Genomic DNA, 12,916 nt, shown 5'->3' on the forward strand with positions numbered 1-12,916 from the left:
GAGGAGGAGGAGGAGGAAGAGGGCTTAATTCCACCGAAGGCAAATGGCAAGCCGGTTTTTATCTGGGCCCCTGATAAGGGAGCGCTAATACACCGAGGAGAATGGATGCTCAAGGGCCGGGTTCCCCTTATCAGCAAACTTTACAACAGGAGCCCCAGACTAACGGTGCAACCCCCACGACGTGCACAATAAGCACCTCATTTCACCTCTCAAGCAGAACTATCGCCACGCCACCACCCTCCACTCGCCCGCCCCTCTCGTATTCGCCTGCATGCACGCACACACTCGCAGCATCCTCTCCACTTCACTTTTTCCTGGTGCGGCGAACGCCACCCGCCGCCCCTTTCCACCTCTTCCGCCGCCACCATCCCATCAAGGCGCACATAAACGCACACATTTACGTGGACTAACACACTCGTACATGCACTTACGTAGACGCCGCTTCCCTTCCTGTCTCCCTGTAGCCCAAAGCAGGCAGCCACCAGGAATGGGGGAGTATTATGAGTGTGGGCTAATTGGAAGATCACTCTAATGCATTAAGAGATAAAATAGTTTGGCTGCGGGCCTAGAGGCAGGATCAGAACAACATTGGAGGAAGCTATCTGGCCCTGTCACACATTCGCAGATTTCCATACTAACACAGAGAGAGCAATTACCCCAAACACAGAGCTCTGTTGGCGCTACAACACACTCCCTGCCAGTACCACGGCCCCAGGAAATTAGAGGAGGTGTATGTATGTGTGTGTGAGCGAGTGTGTCTGTGAATAAGCTTCGACAAAGGAGGGGAATTGGCTTAGTGTTGTTTGATTGTGTATTTGTTTTTTTGGGGGAGGTAAAAAAAAAAAAAACAAGGATTGGCTTAAGGATGAGTTTGTGTTTTACAGGGTGGCCTTGGGTGTGTCAGGGTGGGGAGGGGGGAGCAGAAAGGGTAGGAAAGAGCGAGGCAGAAACAAATCCACCAAAACAAAGATATTAAGACAGTAGGCCAATCAACACGGCTAACAGGGAAACAGGCATCTGCTTGCTTACACCCCGTCTGTGTTGTTTTTCACATGCTAATCACTGTTTGTTATCACCGTCGGTGGGAGGTGTGCCCGTTTGGGAGTGAGCGTGAGTGTGCTCGAGGGTATTTAGTTGATTTTTTGTCTCTTTTTTTTTCTGTTTACTTCTCTTTGACAAAATCCTCCTCTGAGCTCTCAGCCTTTTAAAATTAGAGCCATCCGGTTTAAACTGTGCAGAGAGCGTCACTTCGCTGCAATTTGGTTTAATTTGTTTCTGCTTCTTCTTCGTCTTCTTTTAAGTAAATACTACAACCCTCAGAAGTCCAAGAAGATTAAAGTTGTTAACTGTTGATGTTGTTAACCAGCTTTTCAATGGTGATTATAAATAAAGAGGGCATGCATTTGGGTCACACTGCAACACAAAAGCAGGACAATGTTTCAGTTTTAATATGTGAATCAAGGGAAACAGGTGAGTCTGCCTGGTGGGACCTGTTTGGATTTGTGTGCTGGCATGTGCCAGTGGGCAAAAACAAGAATACCCCACCTTCCCCCCGGCCCCAGACTCTCTTTAACTAAACGGATAACATGGCAGAACTAAAGAAGCTGCTTATGGTCAGAGCAATTTCATACCTTGGGTGAGACGAGACCACTTACCCAGCGAGGCACACACGTACATGGTGGTTTTTGTAGATCCTTGCTTTAGGGTGGGAGGGACAGCGTCCTTTATGGTCCTCAACTATTGTAGATCGTGATTTACCGTTAAATCCAATTTATCGCTGTTATGGAAATGCATCTCTACCCTGGGGCACGTAGGAGAAGGTTTGTTCCACAAAAACCCCTCCGTTTGTTCATTCTTCATCCTCTTGTTGATTCGTCACGGGGCACAGTTCAGATGATTGTAACAGCAACCTGGGGGTACAGTATTTCTCATTACAGAATGGCGTATGCTCTATTTAAAGATGAATCAGTGACTACACAGTAGTTTTTACGAAATGTCTGAACAATATATATATATTAAGATAAATTTTTCAAAAAGTACAAGCATAACATTTCTCCTTAAACTCCACCATAAAGCACCAATAATAAATAAATAAAAAGGATGGATTGACTCTTAGTGAGAACTATATATACATTTTGAAAAAAAATGTTTTAATGAGAACTAACTCAGCCACTAAAATGAAGGCATTTTAAAATGGCCTTTTTTCCTGTCCTTTCATTTTTGCATCACCTCAAAGGCATACATTTAAAATCCCACAAATAAAAAAATATGTTTTCATTACAGACAGTATTTAGAAACTTACTTTTCGTATATGAAAGAGGCCGGTTCCTGCTATGCAGTGCTTTTCATCGTTTTTGTCTAAAAAAAAAAAGACAGAAAAGAATCCAACTCAATCAAATGAAACATCAGACAACACAGAGAAACAGTGTCATGCGAGATGGTGTGTGTTTTACCTCCACCCCCCATGCAGTTTGCTAATTGCTCACAGGGTGATATGAACAGCTAGAGTACCTCCTGTCTCAGTTTTCATTTTGCCGGGGGTAAACAAAGGCTCGTTCTGTAGATGAGGGGCGGTGCTGAGTGTTTGCTAAATTAGTGCATGTCTGGGTCGTGCATTTGTGCACACTCGTGCAGAGGATGGCACCAAATGAGCATGTTGGAGTTGTGCGATGAGATGCGTTATAAGAGAATCAATTTTCATTATCGCACTTGCAGATACACACACACACACACACACACACACACACACACACACACAAGCCACTGGCTCTTTGGTGGCTGACTGACTCCAGGTATCAGTGTGAGGCAGTGAGGCCAAGATATCTGAGATATATGCTGTCTGTTCAGAGGATTTCACAGTGTTAGGATCCACTGTTACACTTCTAACACTTCATCTGTCTGCTTCACTTGCACAATGACATGAACACACATTCACACACTCAGACACATCAGATCAATAAAGGACATAACGATGACACAAAGAGGCTCAATGCAAGGCCAAGAATTTTTTTTTTTTTTTACTATTTCTCTATTTTAGGTCCAATCTTTACACACTTTTGCAATCTCCTCATCAAACCGTCCACCACTGAGCACCATCCCACCTCCACTTGTCTCCTGCTCCACTTCCTCCCCTGTCCTCTCTCCCCCACGCTCTTCAGCCTCCCCTCCTCATTGTTCCCATGAAACAATTGGCAGATGTAACATTTAATTATGGCAGTATCTCCTCAGGCGCCGTCGAGGCAGAGCCAAGCCAACGCCACTCACAGCGAAAGGAGGAGTTGCATTACAATTTGCTGTGAAGTGATTTATTCGCCAAACCAGGCGGGGAGGAGGGACGAGGAACCAAATGGGAAAGGTAATTTCTCGATACCCGCTACAAAAAGGTCAAATGCTTTTTAATGACTGTGTTTTCTGATAATGCAGAATGGAGCACGGCGGCGGCTTACAGTGACATGAAGCACTGATGGGGATGGAGGGGGTGGGGGGGGGGTGTCTGGGCAGTAATAAAGTTGCAGATTGATATCACATCGTGACGGTTTAATGGAGTCTTGTGGGTGAAGGACTTCATTTGCAACAGGGTTCGGCCCTCGCCTTCGCTGCCGCTGTCACCCCGCGCAATTTCTCTATTCCGCGAGGGGACTGTCGTTGTTGTTTGCCATCAGCGCGAAACCAATTTCAAAAGGAGCAAATAAAGTGCAGCTCATTAAATAATGCCATTCACATTGTCGTCGGAGGCTTTTGAGTGGTGATTAAAACAAGAGAGAGGGATGTGAGTGTGAGCAAACGATGTCCAGCACAGAGGACACAGAGGAGCAAGTGAATAAAAAGAGACATGATAAGGAAAGACGGGGGTGAAACTTATTAATGAAGACAAATGAAACAGAGAGGACTATGGTTGGAGTCATTCTTATGAAGCTCTTCAGGAAAAGGTCAAATGTTTTTGCAAAATGGTTATTTTTGCAGAACTTCAGAACACTAAAGCCCTACGGCGTAACATTCCTTAAAGGAATAACTTGGTTCTGTCTGAGGTAAATGATGCACAATTATAAAATATTCGCTCTTCTGAGATGTTTGCTGTCAGAGTATTGAGGATGACTCTCAGCTACTACCACACCAAACAGTATCTGCTAAACTGAATGAGCTGTAAAGGATGAATTGTAATCATTGTTGGCTCAGCCAAAATGAAACAGGAAGTGATATCAAAAGGGAACTCTTTATAAAAAGAAAACTCCTTGATCTTTGTTTATTGAAACATTATGTGAACTCTGACTCTTCTTTCTCTCTCTGATAGTGACTCAAAAATAAAAAAAAAAAACATCAGTCTTTTCTACAGTCTGTGTTGTTAACCATTTTAGCAATGCTCTGTTCACAGGCATTCCTCTTTGACATCACTTCCTGTTCCTGCAAATGGGAATATCTCAACAACTGTTCATCTCAACAGTGTGAAATAGTTTTTGCAGTGTGTTATTCATACTATATTATTATATGATATATTTGTTAAAAAGATTTGGTGTCACAGGCACGTTAAAGTATTTGTTAGGGGAGATGCTACCTCAGCAAATGATGGTCATTTTTTGTGAACCCAATGTCAGAACGCTCTGGTTTCCATCTTGAATGCTGACTCCAAAAGTTAATCAGTTGAAAATCTACCAGCTGATTATTTTTTTCAAAGTTTCATCAAAATCCACCCATGCATGTGTAAATTCAAATTAACTTCCCTGACTAAAATGTAAACACACATCGAGTTTCACCAGCACCGATGCCATGTGTGCACAAGAGGAAATATTCCAAAGTGATTTAATTATAGCTTTGCCTCCGTGCAGCAGCACAGGCCGCGGACTGCACGCGCCTCTCATGTCTGCGGGAATTATCAGACTCTTGTTCAGCATCCACAGCCGAGTTCTGTTTTGAAAATTGCATAATTCTCCTTATTAACGAGCGCGAATCGTGCTCAACAATTAGAGATGGGTGGAAAATGTTAAGTTGGGAGTAGAGAGAAATGCTTCCAATTACACGGCGACACCGGGGCCTTGTACCTTCCCAGCCTCCACCGCTGGTAATTAAATCCACAAGCTTCTTAACGAGGCAGCCATGAAATAAGAGTTGAAGGGTTAATGCGACTATCATTTCTCCCCGCTGAACGACTCCATGAGGCGCACGCGCGCATCGCAAATAACCATGAATATATTCTGCAGCAACACAGAGCAGGGAGCACACTCGTTCGTTTGGAGTATTTGCACTTTTTTATGTAAAATAAATGAATTATCTCATTTGATTTAATCAGCAGGTTTCGTTTCTGACAATTAAGTGATGCGTCTAAATATTTGTTCAAATAAGGGGTATAATGGGGCCGGGTTTTTTTGCCCTGAATTGTTGTTTTATTTGAAATTGAAGATTTCTCCTTCTATTTTGGTAACAAAAAAATGTCAACTCCTTGAGTCAGCTGAGATGATCAGTGAGCTGCTGCCCCTCTGCGTCGCCGCCGAGGCAACTTTTAATATCGACGTGTGTTTGGAGATCAAACACTTTCAAAACATGGCGGCAGGGGTTGGGGGTGGGGGGTATGGCTTTTGCTTCCCCTGCCCTGGATTATTATTACTATTATTATTTTTACGTCGCGCGCGGCCCCGCTGACATCTGCAGGACACGCGCTCACCGGTGTTGGCTGTTTGATAATTTTGTTAACTTTTCACCTCCGTTCAATATCCTGTCAGGACGGCTGACGGCAGCGCTTGCCTTCGTGCCATTATCAGCGGCAGCCCGTGACTTATTGTAATGGCTCCCTTCAATCACCGGAGGATGTGTTTGAATTCATAATAGAGCAGAAAATCTGCGTCTAATCTGCGGCTCCAGAGTTGGAGGAGGGGGCGGGGGGCAGGTGCGAGCCCGCGGGTGGGGGAAGTTGGAGTGCGCGGCAAGCCGCGCGCCAATGAGGAGCGTCTCAAAGAACTGGCGCAACAGACCGCCTTTCTTTATTACTTAATATTTAAATCAATATAGATTTTAAATTTGTTTGATTTTTGCAAATCTGCCTCAGAAAACATGGGGCGCCAAGTGTAAAAAAATGTTAAACATTTTCATTGTTTAGCTCACTCAAAGTGTACAAATTTAAAAAAAAATCACTGACATTTTTTTGTTTAGTTCACTAATCTTACTTTTTGCAGTTTTTTTTTTACAAAATGTTAAGATGAAATGTTAAATAATATGTAAATGAAAAATCCTAAATCTAAATGTATAAATCAATATACCAAATGTCAAAAGTTAAACCTAAAGTGTTAAATGTTGAAGTTTAATGGAACACAGCCTGTTGGTGCTGGCTCTTGTTATGATGTCATCATCATGAGACAAAACAGCTTCCCAAGACAACAAACTTGCGGATGCGGCAGGTGTCCGAGTTGCACTTCAAACTGCCGGACTACAGGTACCATCCATAATGTTTTCAATGAACATATTTGGAATTTAGATTTTAAATGCCAACTTCAGCAGCGATTAGCAGTGATTAGCAGTGATTAGCATTGACGTCTGTTGCAGGATGATGGTTAGCTAGGATTTTACACTCAAAAAGTGAGCTAAATAATGAAAATCTGTTAGTAACATTTTTTTAACATTTGATTTTACACCTGGCGATCCAAAAGAAAATTCAAACATTCCACAATTCTTAGTGGATTCTGCAAGAAAGTTGTTCCTTGACCTCAGAAAGTATCCTAAAACTTTCAGTGCATGAAGTCCAACTTGCAGAATGACGACCCCCCCCACACACACACACACTGTCCGAATCCTTCATATCTGCAGAGAAACTCTCGAGTCTTCCGGCCTTCTTTGGCGTCGCGCTGCCAATTATTGATACCTCCTTCCAATAGGGCGATGAGTTTCATTTGGATTTCATTCAACGCCGAACGACCTGAAAATGTGTCAAAGAGCTGTCATTGTTGAAAACCAACGATGTGGGGAAACCTCATCTCGAGCTGCTTCCACATCCATAATTAAAACACTGGGTGAAATATCAATGTCCTGCCAGAAATGAGCACACTTATTCAAAAAAAAGGGAAAAAAAGGTCCATGCATAAAAAGATAGTATATGAGGTTGTTCACGCTGCTGTAATTCGGTGAAAGAAATGGAGTCTGTTAATGTAATTTAAGGTATTGGTGCTTTCTAATGCCTGCTGTCCTGAACAGATCCCTGCTATTCCACTTGCATCAGAAATGACCTTCTGGGCTAAAAGCTGGCGCAGCAGCAAATTCTTTTTTAAAGTTTTATGTTTCTGATATTTTTTAATACTGATTCTATTAGATCCACCTGTAACCTGTATGGATGCATTACCTCTGTTTATTTAGTCATCCTGTAAACATAAAAAAGCCTGACCTGGCATCTGTAGCTCTGCCTCAGCCACAAACACGTTCCTCTTTAATGAGGCTGCAGAGAACTGCTTCATGCACACTCCTCCACTCCAGATCATTAATATTGTATTGTTCATATCATGAACTCCTAGGTTACACCGAGCATGCATTTTTCATTGCGATAATCCTTAATTATTTTTATGCACCCTTAATCTTTCATATAGTTTCAGTGTTTTGCTTAAATATTTAATGGCACGATGATGCGGCTGGTGTTTCAGGACTCGGCTTTCCTCGGAGGAGGAGGGGAGGAAATGGAGGGGCGAGGGATGGAGGGCTCGTGCAGGGAAGGAGAGAGAGAGAGAGAGAGAGAGAGAGAGAGAGAGAGAGAGAGAGAGAGAGAGAGAGAGAGAGATGAGAAAATGGATTTTAACGCCTCTCCCAATATAAGCCTCCTCGGCACTGTCTGCTTGAGTGACTAGGCCTCCAGTGGAGACGCTGTTTTAATTCACATCAACACTGACCTCATTCAAAATAATCCTCTCTCCCTTAATCGCTTTTTTATTCTGGAGCTGCAACTCATTTCTTCTTATTTAACTGCAAGCAAAAAAATAAACTTTAAATACTTTAGTTTACAATAAAATATTTTAATTTATTATAAATTACGCAATTATTTGACATATTAAATTACTAAAAAAAGTACTTCAAATATAAAGTGTTTTGTATTGAATCGCAGTGCCTTTTTATTTTTCTTCACTAATAATTCAAATAAAAGTGAAATTAGAAATGATTGACAATTAGACATACGTCAGAGTTTAAATTTGGAAATACAGTCTCCTGTCTTTCATCTTTACTCAGCATAAAATCATGAGGAAAATATATTTAAAGAGTTTGAAAGTGTTTTTAGTAAAAAAAAATATATAAAAAAATCTGTATGATGGAGTTGCATTGTCCAAGCCAGATAATGAAGCTTCCTGAAATAGTCGTTTTCTTCCAGTCAGCATGACAACTTCAGCTTTCTTTTGTTTGAAAAGTGGTGTTATGACAGTAACACCCCCCCCACACACACACACACACACACACACCCTCTGAGGTACCACATGTTTTAAATGTATTAAAAGTCTAATTTTAAGCCATTTTAAGCAAACTGTGAATATGTGGATTTAAAAAAAGGAAGCTCTGAGGCAAAATTGATTTTTTGATGAGTCCATGCTCTTAAAAAGCTAATTAAATAAATTGTTTTAACAGTATCCTGAATAAAATACTATTCATCCGCCATCAAAGTCGGCGTTGGTCGAGTAACTTTTCCCATTTTTTGCTTCAGGTCAGAGGTCAACCTGTGAACCTGATCATTGGTTTATATGGCTGCTAACAGTGAAGTATCCTTGTGCCCCTTGGCTTAAAGCTCCTGCAGCTGAGTGGCAGATGGGCAGAATTGCTGCTGGTTCAAAGGTCCGTACTCAGATGTGTTTATCCCCTCTCCTTGCATGGAGGGAGTGGAGTTTAATTCAAGCATCACACTCGGGGATCCATTAATCCCATCTACTGATATGACAGGAACCGAGTTGGGATAAATCTCCACCAACACCATTACCGGTAATGTTAGTGTAATAATACCTATAGTTTTGTGAGTGAGTGCGTGCGTGTGTGTGTGTGTGTGTGTGTGTGTGTGTGTGTGTGTGTGTGTGTGTGTGTGTGTGTGTGTGTGTGTGTGTGTGTGTGTGTGTGTGTGTGTGTGTGTGTGTGTGTGTGTGTGTGTGTCATAGGGTAGCTCTAAATAATCTGGTTATATGAAGCTCACATTGACAGATAGGGTATAAAGATAGATGTGAGATGATAACAGATTCAGGGAAAGGGCAGAGACCATTTTTCATTTAATTTCTTTCTTCTTTTTGTTGGTAAAAGGTGTTGAAAAAAGCAACGTAACACAAGAGAAAACATTTAATCTCAGATCACATGTGAGATAGCTGCAAATAAACTGAAACAAACAACCACACTATTGCGAAAATTTAAATTAGACACGTAAATATAATACAATAAGTGGTAGGTTCATTTGGTGTAACTGCTTGGGAAAAATCATTAAATGTATGCTTTGTGTGTTTTAAACTTCCATAACAGTCTAAAAACTGCTAAAAGAACTGATTTTTTTATTACAGAAGTTAAAATGAAACTTTGTTTTAGGGAATCCCCACATGCTGAATTATTTTACTATAACTCATGGAGTGCTGTCTTTAAAATTTGTTCCAATGCATTTTAAATTTGCAATCAATTAAAACAATTAGTCTCAAATAAAAGTGCATCACACAATAAAGAATGAATGTTTTTTTTTCACTCTGACAAATAGGCTAATAATATCCTCTTTTTGCCTTTTTTAAATAATAATAAAGTCGAAATCATAACTTTGCAGAAATAACATTTCCCCTCAGAATAAATCAAAACCTGAATCAGCTTGGATGGTTTCCCAGAATTACAGTTGTTACACTTGGTAAACAGCCCAAGCTGCTGGAAAAGTCATTTTTAAAATAACTGTAATAACTTTTTTATGCCCGGAGGAACACATCTACATCGGTCCTTCACAACCTCCTATATATTTATTTTTATCCCCTCCTCCATTTCAGCAGCCCCGTCCTCTCCACACCTGTCTTTATGTAGTGAGTGGACGCTCTTATCCCTCCTTCCTGATTCACTTGTGCTCTGCTTTCACTGCACTTAACTCTCCTGGTGATCTTTAGGACCACCCAGGCTCTCACTGTATTGGCCTCCAGGTTTTTGTTTCGCTGAATACTTCTACTAAATTAAATAACAAGTTGAAACATAAAGTTGATTATTATAGTTTGTAAACAGCACTTAATTTAAAAGGTATTAGTTGACAAACGTGATGATTTTAGAGATTTATATGAAGGATTTTGCAACATGATGAAAAATATTAAACCCTGTCCTTTCCTGCCTTTTTTAACTTCACCTTATGCGTTTGTATCTTCCACCCTTTAACAGAGTTTACACCGTTTAACACGGCTGGTGCATCATGGAGAATAGGCATTCACCCAAAGATACAGCACCTCTGATCCCCATAGCATCCCCGTCCACTAAGGGCTCTTCTCAGGTCCCTACTGAGCATCCCAGTCCTGGATGGGCCACTGGTGTAGTGGTGTATAGTGTGAAAGGAAGAGGATAAGAGGAAGCTGAGTTCACCATCGTGGAGAAAGAATGATAAATAAAATGCACTCGTATGAAGCAAGGAGAGGAGGAGCAGAAAAGGATGAGAGAAAGAAAAGGGATAAGGAGAGTGTCTTCACCGTTAATTAGCCACCTAGCACAGGGCCTTTCCTTCAAGAACACCATGATGGCGAGGACTGACACACACACAGACACACACGCTGAAGCGCAGGGGTGTGTTGTGTGTGGGGGGGCTATAGCATCCTCCAAGTGTTAGGTAATTGGAGCGTTGTACCTCTAGAGAAAACTGCTGATTTCATAGGAAGTGCTAACAGGACCTTTGTGTGCCATGTTTCCCTTTTCCAGGGAGCCGGAGGGGCCAGACACAGAGAGAGCCCGGGGTCTATAGTGGGAACAGACCCAGCCATACCTGAGTACATCCAGCCACAGTGGTAATGAACCTCTTCACATGGCCGTTCACCCAAAAGAAAAAGAGGTGGATAAAGAAAAGGAGGAATGAGAGAGAGGAGGAGGGGGGTTGCAACCTAATTTCACAGCGGCAGAATAGCAGGTGGGACAAAAGGTCTAGCTTGAGGAGCAGAGGTGGGTGGGTGGGGGGCTTTATTAGTGGTATTCTCCTGCCCCATTTACACCATCTCTCTCCTCTGCAATGGAGCACTTATCACAAGTGTACCCATCCAGCTCGCCAATAGAAACAAGCGAACGCTATCCGTCAATGTTTACCATTAAGGATCTGTCATTTGCAGATCCACCATATGTGGCGGATTAATGGGACACAGGCCCCTCGATCCTTCTCGGTCTACCCCTCTTTCTCTCTAGTGTACAAGTAACTCTCCGTGTGGCCAAACTCGGTCTTGTTCTGAGAAACGGAGAATGAAAACAAGCCACAGAAACCTGCAACAAGCTGACAGAAAGAGGAGCCAAACGACTGTCAGCTGGGAGGTAAAACAAGCTGTTGTGTTACTTTTGTCATTTAGGAGAAACACGCAAGCATCACAAACTGCAGCTGAACCTCTTCAATCTTAATAGCAATGCTAAAAATGTAAGAGTTATTTTCTTCATTCAAAACAAGTTTAAAATAAAATGACCTCATGAAAAACTTTCCTTATTTCCTTATCAGTTTATCGCACAGCAGTATGAAAATTATTATGTATCTGTTTGACAGCTACAGAAATACTTAATGATATTTATGTCATAATGTTTTCAAAGTTAATTTTCTTTCATAGAAGCCAATTTTCCCCTTTTAAACAAAAGTTTTAATCTTTTTTCCGTGTTAAATTTTCTAAAATTAAATAAAATAAAAAACACAGCTTTAATTAACTTTTCAAAATGCAGAATTTGAACTGACTGCTCTTTCTCCACACGACTTTAATGGAAACAAAGTTGTATTCAGGTAAGTGTATGAACATTTAAAATGGACATTATGTTATCTGGTACAATTTTCCACACCTATACCCCATCAAAAGCAGAATTTTTGCCACTTAACACAAATTTTGTTTTAAAAGTCTTAACAGTCTGAAGCAAAAAGTTATATTTTTTATGAGCCTGATGATAACAGAAGTTTCGTGAGTTGCTGAAATTTGTTCAATAAGTGAACAAATTGAGATTTTGATCCTGATGGAGTTTTGTTACAAGTCGTAGCCAGAGTTGATCAATAGCAGATATTCACCTTTGCTGAGTTTTCTCAGGCTCAGCTCAAGCATGTGTGACTCTGATGAATGTATTGAAAACGTTTCCCTTTGAGGCTGCAGAGCTGTATGGACTGAGGATAACTAAGAGGACCCGACTGCATCGTGCTGTCATTTAAAACTGATCTCATCATGTACGTTAGAAGAAAAATTGAAAACACTTTTCAAAAAATTGGATAAATGGACAAACGTATACAAAGCTCTTCACGTGTTAGATATAAACAAGAAGAGTGCTGAAAACATCAAGCAAACGTTAATGCTTTTCAAATTTAGAAAGGTAAAGTGGACCGAAACACACTAAAGTCCAACAAACACACTTATCAAGTTGTTCTTTGTGCTCTTGAAGCTTATACTGTATATATATAAAAAAGGGGAACATTAAAGGCAAAAAAGTGAAGAATTTTTTTTTCTGACAAGCTTCATTCTGAAGCACATTCACAAACATTTCTGTGTGATTCTGTTTTTAAGAAACGTGCATTTCTTCTGGAGCAGAGAAACATACTTTACTAAGACGGTTTCCCTTTGAAATGTTTCCGTTGTGTGTGACCTTGGCCTGCTCACACTCCCACAGTCACTGCAGTTAAAGCAAAGCAGCCAAGCCGTCGATGAGACACTGACTTCTTTTCTCTGAATGACATACTGGACATCTTTGTCAGCAGTTTGGGCTGAATGCTGTCCTGCTGCCAGAAAGGCAGGAGAGGAAGGGGGAGGGGGTG

The sequence above is a fragment of the Austrofundulus limnaeus genome, unplaced genomic scaffold, assembly GCF_001266775.1.
Source record: "Austrofundulus limnaeus strain Quisiro unplaced genomic scaffold, Austrofundulus_limnaeus-1.0 Scaffold0, whole genome shotgun sequence".
NCBI classification, from domain to species: Eukaryota; Metazoa; Chordata; class Actinopteri; order Cyprinodontiformes; family Rivulidae; genus Austrofundulus; species Austrofundulus limnaeus.